Source organism: Phaenicophaeus curvirostris, chromosome 5 (genome assembly GCF_032191515.1).
Source record: "Phaenicophaeus curvirostris isolate KB17595 chromosome 5, BPBGC_Pcur_1.0, whole genome shotgun sequence".
Classification (NCBI taxonomy): domain Eukaryota; kingdom Metazoa; phylum Chordata; class Aves; order Cuculiformes; family Cuculidae; genus Phaenicophaeus; species Phaenicophaeus curvirostris.
Window position 1 is genome coordinate 12,075,524 of NC_091396.1, and position 22,050 is coordinate 12,097,573.

Consider the following 22,050-nt stretch of genomic DNA (forward strand, 5'->3'; position numbering starts at 1 on the left):
TAGTGCATTACTTCTTCCCAAGAGACAACTCCTTTTTTTTTTTTTTTCTTTCCTCCTGTTTAAGGAAGGGTGATTCCCAAACCCCATCCCTGAGAAGGATAAAAGCAGTAGTTCTTTCTAACTCTAGCCAATATCTTTAACATTCTACTTTTTTAGTCAGAGCAGCAGAGAAATTTCAGCCTTTTCCGTTGTTCCTAACTTGGTGAACTCTACTAGCAGAAATAAACTACTTCTGCGGATATGTCAATTTTTATAGCAGTAATGTTATATGATTTGTTATTTCTCTTTGATATATATAACATTTCCCCAAATCATTGCAGATGTTCCATTGACTTACACTAATAAGTTAAAAGTAAGGGGAACACATACGTTAAATAAGTGAAGTTATAAGTCCATTTGCACAGCCCAGAGCAACAGCTCATAGAAGGGTGAATTGTATTTAAATCTCAGGCTTCCCTGAATGCTGTAATTCTATATTAATGTAATTCCCTTACCATGTTATACAACTCAGCACTTTTGCTCCGGAATTGGCTACTTTACAACTGATACCACTCCTTGGTTTATTTTTCTTCCCGCAGCTGCCTTTTATTCTCCAGCTCGTCCCACAAAGAACATGTAATTGAATTGTATTGCACAGTAGCCAGACTTCAGAGGGAAGGAAAACCAGAAATGTTTTGCAGCTCACATGCGGGGTGGAAGGGGATTCTTACGCTTCGGCTGACAAGCTGCTTTTGAGAATGATGCAGGCACCTATGACAGGTACGTAGCCTTTCTGGGAAGTAGAGGTAGCCCCTAAAATGTAATGCAGTTAACTCAAGAAACAGTGGGAGGCTTTCCATGCAAAAGGAGCGCTGATAGTAATTTTTCCTCGCTGAAGCAATCCTCCACAAATACAACTAATGCTGTCAGTCAAGAGAGAATGATGAAGCCACACAGAATAGTTTTCTTCTTTCCCCTGGTAAAAGTTATGCAGCTTGTTCTAGGGAAAACATCAAGCTGTCAAGGCTTACGCCACCATCATCTCCATCACTATGTGGAGGATTGGAGCACGTTTTTGTCCATGCTGCGTTTACATTCTTTCTAGTGTACTGTTTGGGGGATTTGAGCACGTGTCTGTGTTTGAATCCCATTCAGGGTGTAAGAAGGGGGCTTTAGATGCCAAGCTGCTGCCAGCTGTTATCAATGTTCTGATAAAAGCTCTGATGTTTTGATAACCATCTATGGGCTAGGAAGTAAAAAAGTGGCATGGCTTTCAACCTGCCCTGCTTGATCTTTATTATAATAATAGAAAAGCTTTTTCCACTTTGTTTCAACCCAACTGGAGGGAGAAGGAAGTAATGTGAACTTTGAATCCCCTTTCTGCAAAACATCCAGTAACTTCTTTATTTTTTTTTAAACGCCCTTGCATATATTCAGCATATTTAGTAAATTTTGCCTTGGTTTTGGGAAACAGTTGAGCCGTTCTGGCTGAAAAGCAGCGTTTACAATCATTTTAAGACAGACTATCACAATTCCGCAATTATGTCATGTCTCGAATAACTGAAACTGCAAAACTTAAGTGCTACAATGGGAAGTGATAGACAATTTTATCTATAGGCATTCAATTTATACTTTCTTTTTTGGTTTTCTTTTCTTTTTTTTTGAGGGGGGTGGAGGTATTATTACTGCTACTACTATTATTTAAGTGTACTACATTAAACTTCCCTAGAAAAAAGTACAAAGACAAAAACCATCTGGTGAACCCTACAACAGTCTGGCAACAGCAGTAATCAAATCAACAAAAATGTGAGTTAACAAAGCTTTTCTCTGAAATTTTACTGATAGAGGTGGAATATGTTTTCTATTCTTTTTTTCCACAAGCTGCTTGAAAATTTTAGAATAAATGATGAGTAAAAGCATTGAAAAAAGTATTGACCAAAATCAGTCTCTGATCATGGTTTGTACTTATTTTTGCTTTCTGCTGTAGGAATGGAGATCAGTTACTGTGTCCCTGATAAAAGCTTCCCATATTACTTCCTGGTAAGTTTATTTTTACCATGTGGTAAATGTACTATTCACCCTGAGATTAATTCTTGAAACCGAAGGCTGTTAATTGAGTCTGGAAGCACTTTCAATCAACATGAGTATGATATATGCTGATATCAAGTTTCACATGTGTTTAAGGACTATTATTTAGGATTAATTCAGCAAGGAAATGTAAGCTTAAAACCTAAAAAATCATCTCTCTTGAAACCTTTTCCTAAGAAAAAGCTAAGTCATGCTTTTCTTTCCATGGATTAAAGTATCTTCTTGCAATATTTTTATTTCCCTTTTCTGCTACTTTGGCCTGATCAGTGATCAGTACGTCTGCTTCACTCGTACTTTACAGTACAGTAGTATGCTATTGCATGTATGTACCTCCATGTGGAAGGAGGAGCCTGTCATTCTCTGGATTTTTTTTCTACTAATTCTTAAGTTCTGCCTTACTTCTCACAGACGAGGTAAGATAGAGCCTAGCTACAGTATTAACCTCTTCAGGTTTCTAAAAATATCCCCCCCAAAAATCATTGTGAAACTTCATTCTTCCTCTTTCGATGTATTCCTGATGTTGTAGATCCCTTTTCACTGCCACCACCCCTTATACCACTCAAATGAAAATAGAAAATGTGCTCTGGTGGGAGGTGTTCTCTATGGATAATTATCCAGTGGCCGTGATTGTGTTAAGTCTTCTGGAATATTTTCTTTGATTGAAAAACAAGCCCCCTCCTCAGAAAAAAAAAATATTGAATATATGAGTGCAACTTTTTCATTTGGATCATCTTTCCACAAGGTTATTCCGTAGAACACCAGGCAATCATTTAACAATCGATTAAACATGCTACTTGTGCATGTGCTAAGGTTTCAACTACTATTAGCAGAAATAAAAGCTGAACCTCAGAAAACATTTTATTAGACTAAGTGAAATCTGTCAATGACTTTGTAAGACTGTGTGTGGTAAAAAGTATTTGATATATCTAGCTTCTCAGTGGACTGGATTTTAAGGGTATGGAACAGAATAACTTTCTTGCCCACAAGGGTTTAGATTTCTGATACTGTTTTGCTTTCTCTGTAAATGTCTTAATATGGCGCTATTGGACCTTCACTTTTAAAACCACTTTCTTAAAGGGAGAATTAAAAACAGAAGACAAGACATGAATACGGGATATGAAAAAAATAATGGTTTCTGTAAATACTTTGTGTAACATTTGCCCAGAAAGACTTGGCCATTTAAACTGTTTGTCAGTTTGGATCATCTTATTGATTATCTGGCAATGAATGCTAGTAAACAGATTGACATTTGGGGTTTTGGACTCTGTCTATTTCTCATCTAGAGATTATTAGCTGGCTATTTTGAGACTGAGAAAAATGTTAGCTTTATAAATAAAAAGTCCCATTATGGCTTCATTAGTATGTTTGTTGCAAGCCCTTTGAGTGCTTCTCTCTAAGGTCTCAAATCTTTCCACATACATGGACTAGTTTATAGGATCATTTGCATGGCCTCAAGGCAAACTTGATTTACATTGTTGTTAATATAAATGTTTTCTTTAAGATGGGCTCTAGCATATGTCTCCTTACCTTGGTCTGCAGCCTCTTATTTTATTCTGCAATTGCCTGTTCTTTTAACTTTACATTTCTGATTCATATGAAGTGTCTCTTTCTTGCTGTAGAAAGTTGGAAGCAAAACTCTTGCCTTCCTGAGGACTCTTCTAGAAAAGTTGCTGCATAAACATTAATAAAAGTATCATAAAGCTGTGTTAGATTTTGTAGAAATAATCTAGCATAGCTGCCCAGCTGACTGGCAGAGTGAATATTAACTAATACCATCCTGTTGAACCAACATACATTTTAGTTCAAGAATTCTAGATTCTAATTTGGATTTAGTATTCAGCAGAATGAATGAATTTCCAGATGTGGAAAACTAATTACATGTTTTGCTTATTTTGTTTGTTTCAATGGATTTACTTATCAGAACTGTTCTTGTTTTGTTTTTTTCACCTATCTGGATGAAGCTGGTGGATACGGTTGCCACGCAGTGTTAGAGTTGCATATGTAAATGAGATCTGCAGAGTGGATGCCAACATGTGTGACCCCAGTGGTAGAAACATACAAGCTAGAAAAAACACAGAAAACAGAAATCTGGTGCCAAATTAAATATTTTAATTAGCAAATAATTCTGTGCAAGAAAACAAAGGCGCACAGGAAACACGAGGCATAAACTTGAAACTCAGCTAACTAGTTTTTCCATAAAGCTGAGGAGAAAAAAAAAAATTTGAGAATGGCTAATACAACTGATTCATAGAAGCATAGACTGATTTGGGTTGGAAGGGGCCTTAAAGATCATCCAGTTCAAACACCCTTGCCATGGACAGGGACACCTTCCACTAAATCAGGTTGCCCCAAGCCTCATCCAACTTGCCCTTGAACAGGAATTTTCTTGGAACTTGAAACATTTTTGAGACCTCTGTTACTTTAATGACTCATGGCTCATTTTGACCTATGGTTATAGGATGCTAGACCAATGAATGAGCAACTTAGTAAAGAAGTTTTATTTCCCAGAGGATGGTAGAACTAAAAGGCAGAAAGTGGTTTGTTCTCACCCAAACTGGGCTCAAAGCAGTGGGCTCTTTGCTATGAAAGGGATGCATGCAGTTTTAAAAGAAACACAGCTACTATTGCAAACAAAACATTTGACACTTGAGGCCTAGAATTTCTGAGAAAATAAAACTGAAGAATTCTAATACAAGATCAAGCTTTTGTGATGTGACACAAATGAGGTGTCTAGCCTCTTATTGCCTTACATTATAAGGACTGTTATATTGCAATAAACTCAGCTTTGCCCATTTCTGCTACAGGCATCCTCATTTTTCTATCTGTCACTCCCCTATGGAGTGTGCTTTCCAAGTCAAATCATTAAATTTTTGGTTTCTTTTGTCTGATCTATTTTTGCCTTGTGTCACAGTTTAGCTCCAACTCTCAGCTTGATCTGCAGCTAAATGCAAGTGGTTGTGATCCAATCCTCACCACACACACAGGGAAAGGGGAAAGGGAAATGAGAGACAGACTTGTGGGTTGGAAACTAAAACAGTTTTAATGAAACAATAATAATAATGAAAACACTATTAATAAGAAAACAATAAAATATGTACAGATATGTACAAAATCGAACCCCTCTTGATGACTACATCACAACTGATGTGGCAGAGCAGTCACAGGGAAAAGGTCCTGGGATGGATTTAGTGGCAGATGGGAGCTGGACTCAGGAACTGGATTCAGGAACACACAAACCTAGTATTAGGGGCAGAAAGACGGAGTTCTTACTGGATGCCAGCCATTGAAGAAAAGGGACTGACCCTCATGATCCCTCAGGTTTTTATACATAGTATGACATATATGGAATGGAATACTCTATTGGCTGCTTTTGGGTCACCTCTCCTGTCCACTTATCCCTGCAGGTACAGCCCTTTTTCACCTTAATGCATTTCATCGACTTGGCTATGACCGTGGTCTCCATAGGGATGGATGTAAGCAATGGCCTTTCTGCATACCTGTGCTCTGTTACTTTGGTGATAATCATGAATTTTAATCATTATCACTTTTGAAGACAGATACTGACTGAAAACATGTAGTTAACTCTCAGAAAATTAAGTTACCTGGGCAAAGATTGGCTGAAAAGCTACAAAATTGCTTCTGTTTTAGCTCAAAGCAGAACACAAGATTTGATGCTCTTATTAGCCATTATCAAAAGGAAGTTAATCTATTATCATAGTTTATTCTACTCTATTAAAGCAGCCCTAACATGTCCCCCCCAAACTCACCATCTAATAATTTTACATACATTCTAGTGCAATTTTTTGACATTTCCTATCCTCAGCTCTCTTGTCTCTACTTGACTTCTGAAAGTTTTTTTTTTGGACGAGAGTTGGCTTGCTTAATAACTTTACAGCATCTGGCATAAGAAGGACTCAGGATCTGTGGATGTAATTGTAGTACTTACAAATCAATAATCTGAATTAAGGGCTGGGGTGAGATCTATGAGCTCAGCTCTGGAATGAACACGTGCATTTCTCCTACAGGTACCTGAACAGAGTGTGGTAAAAGTTTTGGAGGGTTTTTTTCCTCTTCGTGCCCTATTTGTAACTACATTCTCTCATGGGATGCAAGAAACTTCTTTGGATTTCAATGGGAATTACTCATTTTCTGCAAGTGGAGAGCAGAGCCCATGACTGGACTGAAGCCAACGTTCTTTAAAAGTTCACATGCCTTGTATTTGCTCTCTAATTTAGACTCCTTCTGACTAAAGCTGGAGGGGGACAATGAAAAGTAGTAGCAGCTGTATCAGTAAAAAATTCTAAGGGTTAACATAACATGATGTAAACTATTTCATCTGATCTTCCTACTTGCCTGTTTTAACCAGAAATGAGTAAGTAGAGCCTTATATGCAGTGAACTTGAAGAATTCTAATGGGATGTCTGCATTGCGTGGTACTTGGAGTGCTTATACCAGAATAGGAAAGCCTTTTATTCTGTAATTCTCAGAGGCAAGAAAGAGGCTTTCCGAAGAGTTACTTTAAATTTAAACTCTCATTCTAATGTTAGACAGCCTGTTGGATCTCTGAGTTAAAAATTGCTTCAGCTTTGGTTACTAGAGCCAGATGTAACATTGACCTTAAATGGTAAAAGCTCCCAAGAGTGTAAGAGAGGCTGGCCTGAGGGGAAAAAGAGGAATAACTGAAGTTTTAGGTAAGTAATCTCTATAACCGAGAATAAGCTCTTTTTCAGCTGTGAAACAGAACGGAACCATATTTCCTCCTTAAAGGTACAGTACCTTGTTGTTATGATACTGAGTAGCTGGTTCTTCCTACCCCCCCCCCCACCGGCTTCACCCCTTCAATTTTTTTGTTTTTTTCAAATTTTAGCTGCTTAAAAAGTGGGTGTAGTTAATGAAACCTAGCTCTTCTTGCATACTGTTTGGGAATATATAAGAATGAGAAAGAAAAAGCTGTGTTAATTATACTGAGACTTGATTAATAAAGGTATGTAGTCAGTAATTCAAGGCAACCTGATTCACAGATACTGTTATCTGTATTGTGCTAACCATTAAAGAGTCTTAGTTAGCAGTGATCCATGATCTAGACAAACATATATGAGAGATTTCTTTTTTCTTGCTTTAAATTGTATGGCTGTCTTACCCACATGCTTGCTTTTAACAGTGCTGGATTTGTTCATTTTGATGGATTACCTACTTGTGTCTGGAACCTATCTTTTGAAAAGACATTTCCAGAGCCGTTTCTTTATACACTATGTGTTTGGGTTTAATCTTATCAGAGGTAAATTAACACCATGAAGTTCTGTCTAACTGGAATGCTGTACAGAACTAAAACCCACCAACTTCAAATGTTAAAACATGTTTGCTTTATTATGGAAAATCACAATATTTACATGTTCTGGTATTTTGAACTTCAATTTTATCTGTGCTGTTTGGCAGGTACTCTGCACTGAAGTGTATTTTATTTTCTTGGCAAATTAAAACACTTTTTTTCATCTTACGTGTATGTTAAGATCTTTTTTTCAGGCAGCAGTATGTAAACAACATGAAAGAATGAGGTCGGTACAGGGAAATTCTAGCTGAAATTGAAGACAGGTTTCTGTTACTAACAAATATTAGCAACAACTCGTGTTAGTGAGCTGATTTTTTCAAATCCTATATAGCATGGTTTCGTCTGGTGAAAAATTTTCTGCAATCATCAGCCAGTTTCCAATTTTGCAGAGTGATTAGATGGTAGTTGTTAGTTTATGCTATGCAACGAGCAGAGAATTCTGAGAGTTTTGAACACAGACACTGTTCCTGCAAGTGCTAACAGTTACTGTGTTTATATTTTATATAGTGAGTGTTGTGTATACTTTAATGAAAGTTCCCTTCATCCAGCTTCAAAACAATGTCACAAATAAATCTTACTTCTTAGAACATTTCAGATCTGGTTTCAAACTTGCAAATAATTTTTGGTTTATTTTTCTCTGGACTATCATTAGTGAACACCTTAGTACTTTTAAGTTAATCTCCTAGCTGACCTTTCTGTTTTAAGTCAAACCTGCCAAATTAACAATTATACCAAACTCAGATCTTAGTAATCCAATGATACAACCCATAGAAATGTAAGTTTATTAGAATTAACAGTGGAAATTAAGGAAAAGTCCAATATATTAAATGCTGAATGCTAGAGAGTTGTCGCCTTTTTATTCATGTATTTTCTAGACTCTAAAGGCCCTCATTCTGATGTGCTGATGTGTTACTTTATTTGTGATGTTTTATGCACCCCTTCAACTTGTGCAAGAATGTGCCTTTAAGATGGTATTTAGAAGGCATTTAAGTTTTAATAAGTTATTTTTAACTTCAGGCATGGGCTGGATTAACTACTTTGTGTCTAACTATTCCATGTCTGAGCTAGGTATATATTTCTCATATATGTTACCTTGTAGTATTTCAGCAACTGTTGTTATTGTTCAATAGAAACCTATTTTATTTTTAACTTAGAATATATTGTATAGTGCCTATATGTAAATTTGTTTTCAGTAAAGATGTTACGATCATGCTAAATGTAATTTAACACAATAAGTACAAGTTGCTTATTTGTACATAGTGAAAATTGTGTGTCAACATCAGCACTATGATAAACTATCTAAGATTATCAATGTATTCAACTTACAGAAATCCATCCTCTTAACAACTCTCTGGATTAAGCTCTAAATTGGCTATGGATGTGACACATCTACACTTCCCTATCTCTTATCTTTTTATATGAGTCAGTTTTAATAAGTATAGTCCTATTTATCTGTGACGAAAGCAGTGAAGGTTAAGACTCATCTTGCAGCCAGATTCATATTTCTAGTCTTTAGCACTAGTGTCTTCCATCCTCCTTTGGATCAATCTGCTTTCTAACAGCTTTTAATGACAATATGCTGTGAAATCACATTTTGAAAAGCTGGGCAATACAGAGCATAGCAGCTGGGAGAAAGGACAGATGTGAAAGCTTCTCATTTCGAGGGTCATGTGTATATTTTCCTTACATGTCATGGAGTTCTTCCTTTGTCTAGTTGCTGTTCTTAGACAAGTGTATAAATCTAAGAAAAAGGAAGCATCAAATGGCTTGTGAATGGAAGGGAAAAGAAAATTCTTGCTGTTTCGAAGTTTGTGGGCTATTTAAAGATCTAGGGGATTTGTGGGCAGAGAGAGATCTCTTTTCTGTCCTAAGTTGCAGCCTTCCTGTAAACTAAGCAGAAGAATTTCCTTGTGATGTGTTTGTTCTCCATTTGTACTTCCTTTGAAAAGTGGGTCAAAGATGTTTTGAATCTCAATATCACTGACAGAAAGGAAATCTGAGTGGGTGATTGATTTTGAGTCACTAGTTTATAAGTTTATAAAGACATGAATTATTGCTTATGTATACGTGTAGTGGTATGTTGTGGAAAACTAAGTCTGTGGGTATTATGGTAACACTTTGAAATAACTCAGTTTCTGTCTCTGGAAAGCAGGTCCTAAGAATTCTGAAAAGGAGAGAGGTATTTGATACTTAGAGCAAGCGGACTTAGGAGCCATAGGTTTTGTTGGAGAGCTTGGGCTCTTAACAGCATCCTTGGTCTTCAGTATCAGTAGATAGATATAATAAGCTTTTTCTTGATTTTTTTTTTTACTTAGTTTATTTCAATGTGTCTATTGTTAATTCCACATTCTGAAAAATAATTTGAGAAATTTGATTTTACGTAGGAATTACCCTATGTATTAAATATCTGAAATATTTAAACAACAAAAACCAACAACAACCACCACTCTCCCACTAATGGCTGAAATCAAGAATACCTTACCATCTGCTAGAACCTGCCCTTAAAATATGCAAAACTCAAAGTCTTTAGGTATCACAAGTCGTCAGAGACCTGTAATATTGTAGATAAGATCACCTGTGGGTTTGGACAAGTAGGGCCCATAGAATAAGTTTTCTTTTAATGCTAACATGAATTGCTTGGAGGTGGAGAGTGAAAAGGACAGAGAGGGAAACATGCAGACTTGGTAATGTATGACAAGTGTGTCTGTTAACGTGAATGTTTCTTTTCCCAATTAATACTAAAGCATATTGTGGTTTTTTCATGATCATAGAATAGTTAGGGTTGGAAGGGACCTTAAAGTTCCAACCCCCCTGCCATGGGCAGGGACATCCCACTAGATCAGGCTAGTATATCGAAGTTATACTTTAGAATTACTGTGCTGTCGTTTAATTTGCATGCAAATACACTTATTTTGGTGATTGTTCAGAGTCCCTATCTTGTGGCTATAAAATGGGGTCCAGTGGGCTCGTTCCTGCAAATTCTGCATTCTGCTTGAGAAACTGTCAGCCTCTGGCCTGGACAGGCGCACACTCTTCTGGGTGGAAAACTGGTTGGATGGCCGGGCCCAGAGAGTGGTGGGAAATGGTGTGAAATCCAGCTGGAGGCCAGTGACAAGTGGGGTTCCCCAGGGCTCAGTGCTGGGTCCAGCCCTGTTCAATGTCTTTATCAATGACCTGGATGAAGGCATTGAGTGCACCCTTAGCAAGTTTGCGGACGACACTAAGCTGGGTGGAAGTGTTGATCTGCTGGAGGGTCGGGAGGCTCTGCAAAGGGATCTGAACATGCTGGACCGCTGGGCAGAGTCCAATGGCATGAGGTTTAACAAGGCCAAGTGCCGGGTCCTGCACTTGGGGCACAACAACCCTGTGCAGTGCTACAGACTAGGAGAAGTCTGTCTAGAAAGCTGCCTGGAGGAGAGGGACCTGGGGGTTTTGGTTGACAGTGACTGAACATGGGCCAGCAGTGTGCCCAGGTGGCCAAGAAGGCCAATGGCATCTTGGCTTGTATCAGAAACGGCGTGACCAGCAGGTCCAGGGATGTTATTCTCCCTCTGTACTCGGCACTGGTGAGACTGCTCCTTGAATCCTGTGTTCAGTTCTGGGCCCCTCACCACAAAAAATATGTTGAGGCTCTGGAGCGAGTCCAGAGAAGAGCAACAAAGCTGGTGAAGGGGCTGGAGAACAGGCCTTATGAGGAGCGGCTGAGGGAGCTGGGGTTGTTTAGCCTGGAGAAGAGGAGGCTGAGGGGAGACCTCATTGCTCTCTACAACTACCTGAAAGAAGGTTGTAGAGAGGAGGGTGCTGGCCTCTTCTCCCAAGTGACAGGGGACAGGATGAGAGGGAATGGCCTCAAGCTCTGCCAGGGGAGATTTAGGCTGGACATTAGGGAGAAATTCTTCACAGAAAGGGTCATTGGGCACTGGCAGAGGCTGCCCAGGGAGGTGGTTGATTCACCTTCCCTGGAGGTGTTTAAGGCACAGGTGGACGAGGTGCTAAGGGGCATGGTTTAGTGTTTGGTAGGAATGGTTGGACTTGATGATCTGGTGGGTCTCTTCCAACCTGGTTATTCTATGATTCCATGAAATTCTGCCAAGGGCAAAGTTATTGAAAAGTTGATTTGTCAAATGGGCTGGGGGAAAGCATTTTATGTAGGAGTTGCACATTTTTTTTCTTATAGTTGTAAGGTTTTGAATTCTTTGATACACAGGAGAAATTCTGTACTGCGGGGTCAAGCACAGCAATTGCTTTGGGCTAGAGGCTTGCATTCAGAGTAAAATTATTACTGTTTATGTAATTCTGCAGAATGTTTTGTAATGCTGAAGTTATACATGGGGAATTTGTCTCTGAGCCTTTGCTTTTAAAATTATCGGCAGAGTTTCCATTGACTTCAGTGGTGCCAGATCAGGCTCTTCATGAATACCGCAAAGGTAACAGCTATATTAGTTAGCAGGAAATAAGAGTCTGGAATCTAGGAGAATTTGAGTAGGAGCAGTGTGTCTATTTTCACCTATGTTATTTTGGACTTAGAGGGATGCATTAACAAAGGGTGGGATGTGTAGAATGAGATCTGGTTCTGAAATTTTGGAAAAAAAAATTCACTATTTCATTTTCAAATGTTTCTCCAGTTTCTTGGAAATGTCTCTGAAACAGTTTTTTAGAAGAGTTGTATGTGTGCAAGTGTAATAACACACGATATGTTGATTGACATTTTTTGTTGAAACTTCCACAGTTGTGCTGAAATGTGCTCTACACGCTGAACAGAGAAACTAGAAAGAAAATACCTAATACCTTGTGCAGAATAAGGGAAATAGTTCAACAACATATAAAAATGCACACATGCTTTGCAATTTCAGCCACTGAATTTCCCATGTTTTTCTTTTAAATAGTGAATGAATGTGACTGACCTCTGGGCTCATGAAAATACCATGATATAATTAGAGGCCTAGTTGGAATGGAGAGTGGAGTTCGCCTGAGGGGGAGGTACTAGGTGAGGTTGATGTTCTGCACTTCATCTCAGGCTGGAAAAATCTTGTAAACAAATTGAAATATTGTATTTATTTCCCTATGAAAATATAGTTGTGACTGTCATCTTGACTTCCCTGAGGGCTGTTGCATTTAATAAACCTGTCTATTCCTATTCTTTTAGAGCAATGCTGATAATTATACCCATCAAACTTGGTGCAGTAGTCAGTGGAGCAGACTGTAGAAAACCAAGCAGAGATATCAGAATTCTCAAATTATCTTAGATACTTAGAGCAAGATCAGAAGACTTGAAAACTGTTCTTTGTTTACTCACTGCATTAAGTGAAAATATCTGTGAGGGACAGGGAGCAAGAATTTGCGGGATACATTCTAAAACCTCAACATGTAAAGATTTCTATCTCTGTGCTGAGCTTTAGGGACCTGTTTAAATTTGTTCTATATAAAACACAGCATTAAAATGTCCTTTCCAAAACTCATCTATTGTGTGCTAGTGGAATAGACTCACCAGAATATTAACATCTTTGTACCCATATAAGAAGCTCTGACATTTCCTGTTGGCTTCGAAGTCTTTGACATTTCCTGTTTAACAGATTTCACATGGGTTTTTTTGGTAAAATGGCAAACATCAAACATCCCACTCTATACAAAGCTGACATATAACCATAACAGAAAGGTGAATAATACCTAAAGATCTCCTGGGAAATCTCTCCTGTTGCTGCTTGGTATTTCCATGTCTACAAATATGTTCAAAAATTGCATTAATACCAAGTTGTGGTTTTCACTTATCACTTGCAAAAAATATACAGAACTTAAAGGACACAGAGAAAAATTCTATCCCACAGAAAAGTAGCCTTTCTTATGAAAATGGTTAATTGAATTTCCTTAAACCACACAGCAGGTCAAGGTTTCACTTCTTGTAAAACACTGTTACTGTGCTTGGAATGTATGGAGCTTTGCCTGTGTCATGAAATAAGGGTCCGTCTCAGTAGATTTTGATCCTTCCTAAGAATCTGACTCCACTTAATACAAAGACAATTTCCCTTTTTCTGTTGCTTAATAGGTAAAGATCAGAGTTGATGAAATTTTTTTCTCTCAGAGTAGGAACTTGTAAATATCTTGCACATCTTTTTACAAAATGGGCAGAAATTTTAAGTTTGTCACCTAATCTTGTTCTCGGATAGTAGTTAGTGATATGCTTTATTAGAACAAAATTATTTAAATTCATAATGTCTTGCACTTATCTGTCTATATGATTCAGAGGTTGTGAAGTTGGGAGGTTTTTTTCCTTCCTTTTGAAGGTGGGTAAAGTACAATCATCTTGTGTACTTATCTCCTGAGCATCTGCTTAGAAAATAAAACAACGTGCCATTTTGACATCCAAGAAAGTGCTATAAAAAGTCTGTTGCTATGTTTAAATGCCTACACTCAGTTGCTATAGCAATAAGAATCTCAAAAATGATGCATGAATTGCCATAGTGCATTACCAACCCTTTCTGGGACAGGAGATTGTGGGACTGAGACTATGGCAAAGATGCTCAATATATCAAAGACCAGAGCTGCCACATAGTTGCAGGTGCCCTGTGCTGTTATCTGTCAGCAAAATGTGGCCGAGCTGAATAAATCCTGAATTGGCTGCATCAAAAGGACAGTTGGATCCCAGCTCAATTCAGTTGCTTCTTCATGACTTATTTGACAGAGTACAATGCTTGGCACAACTTCCCATTTCCATGCAAGAGAAGCTGCTGAAAACATTGACCTTTCTCTAAATTTCTCCAGTCTCATGTTATCAAGTGTAAAAATCAGTATACAGAGAGCATCAGACTGTGTAGATTTCCTCTCTGTAACATTGCAATAGTCAGTCTGAAATGCCCTTGCTCCTGACGCAGCTGTGGGAATCCTGCTATCAGAAAAAGAAAAGAAATGAAATGGTAGCTAATGGAATCCTCAGCATCTCTCTGGGGCTCAAAGCCTTGAACATTCAGTTTCTTCTTGAAGAGAGCAGGAAATTCAACTTCCTTCATAAAACAGAGCAAGTAAAGGAAGGCATGTTATTTTGGCAATTGTAAGTTCAGTTATGGAATTGAATTGTTACTTCAGGCATTTCTATGCCTTGTTCTCTCTTCTGCTGGGGGAATAGTTAAGGAAAAAAGCTTGGAAAAACTGGAGCCTTGTTTGAAAGCAATATAACCGTTCTGTTCTCTTTATTCCTAATTGCTTGAAGAATCCTCGAGGTTCAAATGAGACTGGCTCAAAGTGCACACAAGTGTGTTGTTGAGTTTGAATGTGATAATCCACAGCAGTCACATAACTGTTACAAGTGTTTTCCTTAGCATATGCTTTGAAGTCCAATTAAGAGGTCTGATATCAAGAATGTATCAGTGGTAGAAATAATTTTTGTTTCAGTTAGATAGTGATTAATGTTCTTGTTCAAGGGTCATTATGCTTGTAAACATATAGATGAAGGCACTATGGTGTTCTGTAGTTTTAGGGCACATCTAAATAAATCTTGTAACACTTCTAAGTATGTTTGCACTACTATATTCTTTGTTAAAAGTCTAAATAAACTACTACCATGTTACCTGGCTTATAGTTTTTCTCAAAATAAGAGCTACAATATTACATAGATAGAAGCATTTTTACCAGAGAATAGATTGTATTTGCAACATAATTACATTATTTTTCTGTATTTCATTTTGAGTGTCTCTGGGATTTAATTTTAATATTTTGGTTTTGGTTTTAACTGTTAAGAAATTTTGTAGCTTTAAGCTGCACAAAATTCCATATGCACGGAAGCATGCATCTTTCTCAACCTCCATGCAGATTCTTTGTTTACTTTTCTTCTCAACCATCCTGTATGGGCTATTGGACAATCACCTTACGAATGGGTTTATTCTTAAATAAAAATATCAATAGGACTGATAATGGGTTTGGTTTGGTGTTTGGTTTTTTTTTTTAACAGATCTCAGAGGAGTCCAGATGTGACATCCATAAGTATCTATTGATGCTAGTTCATTAAATTTTGCTTAGAATTCCAGTGATTATCTTTTACATCAAGCTTGGGAGAGGCTTCTGTGGTTACACATAATGTGCCTGTAAAATTCACACATCTAAGTAAAGCTTGCTTTGCAATAATGTGACTTTCACTGGTGTCAATATGTGGTCATATGAATAACGTAACTGGGCAGGGGGAGAAGACAAGGAGAGGAGGAGATGTGTGAAACTTATAAACTGTAGCTTGTGTGTTTCATGAAACTGTCAAATACTTGAAATACAGAAACCTGATTTTCCTTAGACTGTGCCCTATACATATAGCACCACCAACATGGCTGTTACAACATCAGTTTATTCTGTATTTCAAAGCTCTTTTATATAGTCTGTGTTTCAGATGCTGTACCTCTGAACTTGCATCTGCCATGGAAATGCAAACTGCATTACTTGTCATTCCCTTGGTTAGCTCTAGTTGAAACTGATCACCAGCTTCAAAAGTTATTGCAGCACGGAGGGGAAAAAGGGGATGTCAAACAGACAATGTGGCTACATAGGCTTCTTTCAAGGAAAAAAAGGCTATTGGTTAGAGACCCATTTCTCATTATATATTGCCCACTAGCCTTCTTTAAGCATTAGCTATGCATTTATTTTTTCCATTATCTATTTTTGGTGTTGTTTTCCTTGGAATAAAGATTGCGCTGTTATTCTGATTGCCAGCCAATTATCCTTCCCCCTTCTTCTCTGCCCTCCCTTCATTCCCTCCAGCGGCCTTTGAACTTGTCCAACTTGTTGAATTTGGCAAGAGAGAATCTCAAATGTAATATGTTCCTACAAGTGAAAATCAGTGCTGAGAGAGAAGAGACCTGACTTAGTGCTGCTAAGGGGGCAAAGCTCCACTGTGAGCTGAAATCATCACTGATTTTGTTCAATCTGCCAGCTGGCAACCTGGCAAGTGTGAAGCTTAAAACCAGGCACACAGCAAATGCTGTCTCTTGTTCCTCCAGGCTGGCAGGAGACAAGGAGAAAAGTGCACTTATTGTGATGAGGGAAATAAGATGCAAAATCATTAAAATAAAATACCTGAAGAATAGGTTTTCTTAACTCAGCTACTGAGAAACATCTTGTTTCCTAATGTAGAGCAAAAGGTGTCACAAAACTGTCTGTGCACTGTTATCTCAACTTTTTTATGGAAAACTTTTGATAACGTGTGTGAAATGATCATTAAAACTACATGCTGATAACTCTCCTGTCATTTCACATGAAGTTCTAATAGTTGGAGACAGATGTCCCTATGTTTGTCTTCATTCTAAAGCAGTGCAGAGCATGGTTAGATTGTAAAATAGACCCTAATCTATTTTGCAGATTTTTCCATCCAGGCTGCAATGCCTAAAGGGAAAAGACCTGAGGCTTTTGCAGTCATTGGGAATAGGCTATAGACTCTACTCAGTGTGCTCTTCAGGCATGTCAGTCAGGCTCATGGGAATGTTTTTAGTGGACAGGTTCTTCCCATGGTGGATAAATGTCAGCCAGCCGGGTAGAGACAGCCTTTTTAATTAGTCTTTCTTTATGTAACAGATGTTTTGAAGCTCAGCCAGGGAGAATAAACTAATATCCAGAAGCAGTGACCCCTGTCTGCTTTCTGCTCATTTGAAGAAGGCAGCTGAGGATCCAGAACTTGTTCCCTGAACATTTCCTTGCATCTGAAGTGGTTTCTCCGCTAATGGTGCCTCTTTGTTTATGCATATATAAGGACAGCATGCAAGCTCTAAGGCTAACAAAACTCCATGAGTTCTGCATCACAGACACTGCTCACTAGTACCTGTTCCTTTAGGAACCCTTTTAATCACCTACCCTAGATTTAGCTGGTTTTTTTCTTGGAAATATACAGAAAAATACTGACCCTTTCTCTGAAAATTGCCTGGAATATGCACATATTTGGTTTATGGATCAGATCATTGGATCTTTGTTATTTCTCCCCCTCGTCTTGATTTCATGGGGCTGAAATAACGTTAGGAAAACCAGCAACATTAAACAGATGCTCACAAAAATCAAAGAGAGATGGTGATCCTGTTAAAGAACTCCCCCTCTGGCTTCCTTCAGGTCACTTTAGAAACTTCTAGAAGTCCTTTTTGTTCAAGTTAACTTCAGTAAAAGATAACAGAATAAGATCTCAGTTGCTCTCAAGCAAGCTGACTGCATACTCAATTTCTGTTAGTTGCTGATTAGTTATTCTGTGATTATTTAAATCAATTTAACCTGTGCTAACATCCTTTTTTCTTTTTTTGGTTGATCATCTGTTTGGGAGGATTTTTTCGTTTTGCTTAAACTAACAAAAAAACCCCAACCCCTTTTCTGCCTAGATAATATCAAATGTGTTTAAAACAAGGAGCTTCTGCCTACAGTATTCCAACCACCTGGCTGCTGAATTTTCGCTATCTTTTCTTCACCTGCACTGTGAGGTACTATGCTGACCGTGACAGTTCCAGACCTTAAATTCCTTGCAGAGGTAATATCTAGCTTTCTGGTTGCATCTTAGACTTTACTTCTGTTATTTGCAACAGCAGGATATATTTCTCATTTGTGAGTCTCATCCAGTGAAGTGAAAAGGAGTCTTGTGCATATAAGAGTTATGTAGGTCAGCTACTTGCTATTCTGATATTTTTTTAAATATTTGATTTTTTTTTTATTAATTAACATGTATGTTGACCATTTGCTAGTTTTTAAAGTAAGTACTGCTTCATTAACCAATTATAATTAAATTGTTCATAAAGATAGTATGAAGTTATAGATGAAAAGATACACAAGGCTAAGGAAATGTTTATATAACACCAGTTTCTCTGTTTGTACACTCTTCTATTGAGGCCACTGGTGGTAGCTTACTGTCTGTAAAAATGTTAATCCTTTGAGTCCCAATCAGAAACTGAAATTAGTGGACTAGAAGATAAAAAGTATTGTTGGATTGCCTGACTAATATTCAAAAGCTATGTTTTTGTCCACAACTATCAAGCTTAATTCCCACGGAGTTCAATGCTCTGCCTAGACGGATGCTCAGGGATGGAAGCTGTGTCATAAGATGCAGTACATAGCTGTTTATTCTTGCTAGCTGGAAGTACAATAGGGTTTGGGTATGTGACAAAAGTGCAGTTTAGTTCAGAAGTGCAGAAGACTAGGCAGCTGCTGTTAGATAATATGATAAGTTTTATTCTAATGAATTTAATAATTAGGACTTATCCTGAAGCAGCATTATTCATCTGATAAACAGTTCAGGAGAAGTAAAATACAGTGGCCAGTTTCACTTCAATGCACTGGGGAATGGTTGTTTCTTCTTCAGAGTTGTAAATGTTAGCTATATTAGCAAGTGTTTATTTGAAAAAGCTGAAGAATTACGTTGCTAGTATTTTGAACGTTCTGAGATTCTTAAATACATCTTTTGAAAAACAAACACACGTACCCACACCAAACCTCAGCTTTCCCAAAATATTTGCAGGATATAGTGAAAGATGTGCCATTATATACTGAGAATATCCAACAAAGAACCAGATCTCTTGAATAGTTCAAAACTGAACTGTTCCATCCCTTGCTTTCTTAAATACACGATTCTGGTATTTTCTGCTGTATTTTGCTATGAAATAATGGCTTAAATTGGTGAATTTTGAATGTTCTGCTCAGTTATAAAGATTGAGTAATGTACGAATGTAAAGCATGTTCAGAATGTTTCAATACACAGACCTCCCTAAGGTATATTAACCCATCATAATAAGCATTACAACTGTCTGGTTTTGTGAAAGTCAGTTGAGCAAATAACTTCTGCATGACTTTGCAGAGTAAATTGTCTAGAAAAGTTATTTGACTTATTAATGCCTGCTTTTGGGCTTGGTATAGTCGCAGAAATACAAATGAAGACAGAGTATGAACCTGATGAATGCACTAAATAAAATTCCATTACTCCACTCTGCTGCAATAATTGAAGAAGGAAACATAATTTTTAATACCAAAAGCACTCATATTACGTAACTGATTACTTTGTCATTGAATAGTCATGAAGCTCTGCAGTACAATAGTCACTTCATGTATTGGTTGTAATTAAAACAAGCTCTGTAATTGAAACACTTTTTGGTTCAACTTATTTCAAAAGCATTCTTAACATTGACTTAGAATTGAAGCGTTTTTGATTTCACATGGGTGACAGAAAAGTGTGGTACTAGGCTGGCAACTCAGTTGTTGTGGAAAGCATTGTAATTGTCCTGTCAGTTCATCTTTTATATTCTGTTGTTCCTTCAGAAAATAATTTCAGTTAACTAGATAATGAGAATTTTGGGGAAAAAAATAACAGTTGGCTCTGACTTTAAATTTAAATATTCTCTTTAACAAAAGCACAAAGTGATATGTTTAGCTGGTATCTTTATCCTCTTTGTTCTGTGAAAATACATTTTTTTCTCCAAGAGGGTTAAAACCAAAACACTTGGAGGGAACACTTAGAAAATTAATTTGTTGGTTGTCTTTAAGCACCATGGAAATTAAAATAAACATTGCTCTAACAAGAAACATTAACAACAACAACAAAATTGTGTTGGAAAAAGTTTTTACATGCCTTAGAAACACATTCAACACAATTTGACATCATCTTATTTACACAGATCAAACAATATCATTGCTATTATTAACTATTAAGATAGTTTTAATTTTTTTTGCATACATATAGATGTATATCTTGTTTATTAAGCTGGCCTGGCAAATGTTACTCATTCATAGTCAATTGTTATGTATTATAAAGAAGAAAGAATGGAGGGCTATGAAAAAAGATGAATTGTTTATAGAAAACGTAGTAACTCTAGTTCTAGCTTTCTTAGATTAGGTTTTCATTTATCTTCCTTAGATTTTAATTCTTAAGAATTTAATTTCTTAGCCAATAAAATTAGGAATTAAGAGAAGGATAGATGCTATCTCTGTTTAGCCCACTATTCCTTTCCCTGCCCCAAGCAATTTATTTGGAAGGTAATCTGAGGTAAGTCACTTCAGGAAGGGGGAATATATTAAAAAAAGGCCTAATTAAGTTTGTTTCCCCCAGCTTCCCCTGTAGTCAGCTGAGAAAAGAAAGGTTCCTCTGGGATGCAAATTCAGAGAGTCTAAATGAAGTTCCTGATTTTAGGGCAAGAACTTAACTTGACCTAAAACCAAACGAAACCCCAAACCTACAGCCAAACAGAAAGCAGAGAGACAAATAGCCACAGCCTAACGTGAGTCTCCATGAAAGGTCTCCATGAAAGGTCCTGGCAAACTAACCTGATCACCTTCTGTGACAAAGTAACTCACTTAATGGATGAGGGAAAGGCTTTTAAACAGCATTACAGAACTTTCCACATGCCACAGCAAAACCGAGTTAAGAACCCTCTTCTTTTTCCTTGAAGAAATTGTCATCATAGTCATGGAACAAAAAAGTCATATTTTGCTCCTACTTTGTAGCAAATGTACATGAATATATTTTGTTTAGGTCAAATTCTCAATCTCAATGATTATTAATTGAAAGAAAGTATACCACTTTAAATGCTTGATACGAAAGCGTTGTGTTTGTGTCACAAAAGTTTTGAACTTGGAACACATATGTGACAAAGATGATGACTAATATTTCATAACAATTCCTTACTGGGCCAAAGACAAGAACGGGAATAATATCTTTAAAATAAGAAAAGGCATACCTGTAAAAATGACCATGGAAGTATTCATACAAGGTAGACTGAAATTACACATATAATAAATGTACACAAAGTATTTTGTGGTTTAATTGAATGAAATTATTCTGAAGGCAATTTCTCTTTATGGCCAAAAAGAGGAAATATGGAAAAATCCTAATGGAAGCAAATAATTTTTAATAAATTACTGACATAAGACTATTTTCTATCCTCAGACATTAATTTGCAGCTTGTATTTTAAGAATACATGTACAAAAAAAAGGTCAACAAACCCAGTCTTAGCTCATTTAGCAGCATTACATAAGGAGTTTCGTGGGACAGATTCTCACTACTGAGAAATGTATACTTTGTGTGCCATAAGTGTATAGTTCAACCTGTGTTTGACCCACCTCGATTAAAGAGGCAATGAACTAGAAGAGCATATTCCTGTCCAAACTGATGTTTTATATAGAGTGTGACATACATGGAATGGAATACTCTGTTGGTCAGTTTTGGGTCACCTCTCTTGTCCACTCCTCCCTGCAGGTGCAACCCTTTTTCACCCCTCTGACTTACGGCATTCCACCAACTCAACTGAGACCATGGTCTCCATAGGGATGGATGTAAGCAATGGCCTTTCTGCATACCAGTGCTCTGTTACTTTGGTGATAACCATAAATTCTAAGCATTAACACTTCTGAAAACAGACACCATCTGAAAACATTTACTTAACTTTCAGAAAATGAAGTTAATTAGATGAGGCTTAGCTGAAAAGTTAGAAAATTGATTCTACTTTAGATCAAACCAGAATGAAAGATTTGATGTTGGTAAGCTTTCCTTGCTTAGTCCTATCCTGCAGGCCTTATAACAAGAGCACAAGACATGACTCCTTAAAGTTAAAAGCATAATTTTTAACTTGTTACAGCATTCCAGCACAGGAAAACCTGGAATTTTAGAAGCAAACAAAAGGTACAGTCTGTCTCTTCAAAGCCTTTCTGTAGTAAGTGGAAGCTT

At 37.3% G+C, this 22,050-nt stretch overlaps 1 protein-coding gene across 4 annotated transcripts in view; it reads left to right on the forward strand.

Moving 5' to 3' along the window:
- The first annotated feature begins 6,329 nt into the window (after positions 1–6,329).
- IRAG1 (inositol 1,4,5-triphosphate receptor associated 1) overlaps positions 6,330–22,050 on the forward strand; it is a 76,303-nt gene continuing 60,582 nt past the window's right edge. Inside the window, exon 1 of one of the 4 annotated variants that reach the window (XM_069857585.1) lies at positions 6,330–6,439. The gene's annotated coding sequence lies outside the window, so the exon portion shown is untranslated. Of the gene's footprint in view, positions 6,440–6,471; positions 6,835–22,050 lie in introns of those variants that run through there. The other 3 variants (XM_069857583.1, XM_069857586.1, XM_069857584.1) reach the window with 3 other exon arrangements.